General features: G+C 41.2%; 1 long non-coding RNA gene across 1 annotated transcript; it reads right to left on the bottom strand.

Annotated features, from left to right (window-relative positions):
- Nucleotides 1-388: 388 nt before the first annotated feature.
- LOC145416454 (uncharacterized) lies at nt 389-3,003 on the bottom strand. Its single transcript, XR_013900282.1, has 3 exons — nt 2,883-3,003; nt 924-1,034; nt 389-423 (listed from the first exon to the last, which is right to left on the bottom strand). It is a non-coding gene; the product is annotated as an uncharacterized LOC145416454 (long non-coding RNA).
- Between the last annotated feature and the right edge of the window lie 693 nt (nt 3,004-3,696).

Raw genomic sequence — 3,696 nt, 5'->3', positions numbered from 1 at the left:
GCAAATTAAATATAAAAACTGTAATAAAAAATACAGAATGCAGTGTTGATTTTTTGAATAGATATTTGTTCTCTCTCTTCTGGCAGGAGGATTTGCTTTGAATTTCGCACCTCCTTTTTACCTTCAATGTAGGTGTGGTCAGCGCTATTTTAGGACAACCTGGTCTGCTTGAGAATGCCAGGTGTGTAGGGCCGGTGATCTGGTTGGCTCAGGAAGCTCCCTAGCACCTTTTCCTTAGCGATTTATTTTTGGATATGGCTGGGTATTATCTTTGAGGACATTATGCAGAGGATGGCGATATTGGAAGGATTTGTATAATGGTAGAACTGAGCTAGGTAGGAATAAATCGCTTAGGAAAAGGTGTCAGGGAGAGAATGGGAGTCTGAATCTAGGTTGTGCAGTTGTACCAGCTTGGGGGAACACCTGTGCAGGGGACAGGTAGGCTAATTAGAACAATGTAAAGGTCTCTCTCTCTCTCTCTCTCACTCTCTCTCTCTTTTTCTCCTCACCATCATCATTATCATCATTGTCATCATCACCATCATTATAATGATAATAATAATAATGATTATTATTGTCATTATTATTATTATTATTATCCATCTTTATCTGTCTCTCTGTCTATATGTCTGCATCTATTTTTCCATTTCTGTCTATGTCTGCATCCATCCATCCATCCATCCATCCATCCATCCATCCATCCATCCAACCATCCACCCATCCATCCATCCATCCATCCATCCATCCATCCATCCATCCATCCAACCATCCACCCATCCATCCATCCATCCATCCATCCATCCATCCATCCATCCATCCACCCATCCATCCACCCATCCATCCATCCATCCATCCACCCATCCATCCATCCATCCATCTATCTATATCTATCCATCTGTCTATCTATCTGTCTGTCTACTCACATATCTGTCCGTTGAACACCTTATTGAAGGGGCACTGAACGTAGAACAGATGTTGATAGGACATAGTGAAGATGTTGTACCCACACACATGATATCCACGGCAGTTGTCAACTGTGGAGATAGTGATAGATAAAAAGGCAGATAGATAAATAGATAGATAGAAAGATAGGCAGACAGGCAGATAGACAGACAGATAGATAGATAGATAGAGAGGGAGAGTGATGGTTTAGTCTTTTCATCCGACAGAACTGGGTCAGAGAGAGACAGGAAATCTCATTGGCTTTATTGATGGGTTGTATACTGAGTCACATGGAAGGCGTCTAACACCTTTGCCTATGCGATTTATTTTTGCATATGACACACTTGGCCGTCAACTGAGCTAAAAGTGGTTGTGGTTGTGGTTGTTGGTGGTGGTAGTAGGGGTGGTGGTGGTAGTTGTGGTGGTGGTTGAGATGGTAGTTATTATGGTGGTGTGGTTGAGATAGTGGTGGTTGGTGGTGGTGGTGGTTGGTCGTTATGGTGGTAGTTGTGGTACTGACTGTGGTAAAGTTTAATCAGTTGAGGTGGTTTTTACTGTTAATTAATGATTTTCATAGTAGTAGTAGTAGTAGTAGTAGTAGTAGTAGTAGAAGTAGCAATTGTAGGAGAACTGAAAATGTAAAAACTACTTACACATCACAACATTATGATATTCAAGTAGCAGTAGTAGTAATAGTAGTAGTAGTAATAGTAGTAGTAGTAGTAATAGTAGTAGTAGTAGTAGAAGTTGTGGTAGTAGCAGTAGTAGACAAAACTAATGAAAAAAACACACGTGCAGATAATATTAACAAAATCTAAATATATGCCAAATTCCTGTTATTTTACTACTGCAATATATAACAAGTGCTGGAAGAGAACACGAAGGAAAAACATTAATCTTAAGAACAGCATAAGAATATACAGAGAAACACTAAAACTAAAGAAACTTCGAGATAAAACTGAGCATTTTGTTTGACAGGTAAAAATTCCTCTTCTTCCCATCCACTTTGGCAGTTTCAGTCCCTTTCATCCCAGTCCATCTTTCTTCATATGTGCTTTATTTTGTCTCAACTTTTTCTATACTCCAGTCGTTTTCGTCTGTCAAAATTTGGTTACCCCAATGGCTTGCATATTACCTTGTGGTTTTGTGATATTCAAAGAGCCAGAGGTAGGAATCAGTCTCCTTGGTTACTAGTCAAATCAACCCTCCAGTCTGACTACACCTGGCCATCACCTGAGCTGCAAGGGGTTACTGATCTTTGTCAGGTGATGTCCAAGTGTGGTCAGATTGGAGGGTTAATTTGACTAGTAACCAAGGAGACTCAGTTCTACTTCATAGCTAAGGGTCACCGACTTTAAGGCAACCTCGGCATAGTATTCAAGATCTGAAATTGGTCCAGTTCCCTTAGATGAATACAAACCAATAAAGCCAGTTTTCCCTCCATCTTAACTCCGGCCACTCCTCCTCTTCCTCCAGTCTAATTAATTTTCCCTCAGTCTCAGCCCCCGTCCACCCCTCCTTCCTCTCCTAGTCAGTTTTCCCTCCACCTCTCCTTCTTCCCCCTCTCTTCCTGCCTACTCCTCCCTCCCTCTCAACCCAGTCCGTCTGTCTGAGCTTACTGTCTCTTCTTCCCGTCCAATTTCCCTCCCATTTCGTCCCCTTGTTCACCCCTTCCTCTTCTAGTCAGTTCCCCTCCTCCCACCTCCTTTTTCCCTCCACCTCTTCTAGTCAGTCTTCCCTCCACCTTTCTCAGTCAGTCTTTCCTCCCTCTCAACCCCAACTACCTCTCTCAACTTACTATCATCTCCTTGTCATCTTTCCCTTCCAGTCAGTTCCCCTCCTCCTACTTCCTAGTTCCCTCCACCTCTCCTAGTCAGACTTCCTTCCTCTCCTAGTCAGTCTTTCCTCCCTCTCAACCCTATCCACCTCTGTGAGCCTACCAGGGTCAGTGAAGATCCCGGCTCCGTTGCAGTCGTAGTCGTGGCCGTGTCCTGTACCTGGGAAAATAAACGCAGCCGCCACCCCAAACATGGCCACCACCAGCATCGCTATCTTCAGCATTTTGTCGCTTCGTTTGCTGTCAGTTCTGTTTAATAAGGTAGGTAAATTTTCTGAGTTAAAATGTGTAGTTTATTGATTTATGTATGTATGTATTTATTTGTTTGTTTGATTTATTGGTAAGGTGAGTGAAATTCTCTTTGGAGAAAAGGAGGATGACGATCGATTGCCTTTTTTTTGCTCAGTGAAATTCGCGTGTGAGGGAAGCAGGTTTGTTGTTTATCATTTTCATGAGGGGAAGTAGAGTTGTAATAGGAAGAAAAAATGGGAGTTGCGGTTGTATTAGATTTTGTATTATTGTGTGTGAAATTCTGACACTGAACACAAATTATGAAACAGACGAATATTAAAATCAGATATGAACTAGAGGAAAAAAAAAAACCTGTAGGACTCGAAAGGAACGAAGCACATTTCAGGCCGGGTAGAAGTTGGTGAAAGATTTGGAAACATCACAAATTCATGAAAGAGAAATATAAAATCACCCCAAAACTAGAGGAAATATATATAGTATTTAAAAATATGATATTAAAAAGAAACATGGCTGTATGGCTTTGATTTACGTATTCAAGAGAAGCTGGAGAAGGACTTAGGGTTGTATTACAAGTGGTTTACTCAGACTTCGTAATGCTTCATCAACAGCATTTTATTCTCAGCATTACAATACTCTCCTATTACTGATGATATATCGATAATAAA

This window comes from Coenobita brevimanus, chromosome 106 (assembly GCF_032717465.1).
Source record: "Coenobita brevimanus isolate Jiangsu-jjx chromosome 106, ASM3271746v2, whole genome shotgun sequence".
NCBI classification, from domain to species: domain Eukaryota; kingdom Metazoa; phylum Arthropoda; class Malacostraca; order Decapoda; family Coenobitidae; genus Coenobita; species Coenobita brevimanus.
This window is presented reverse-complemented; position numbering and strand designations above follow the sequence as displayed.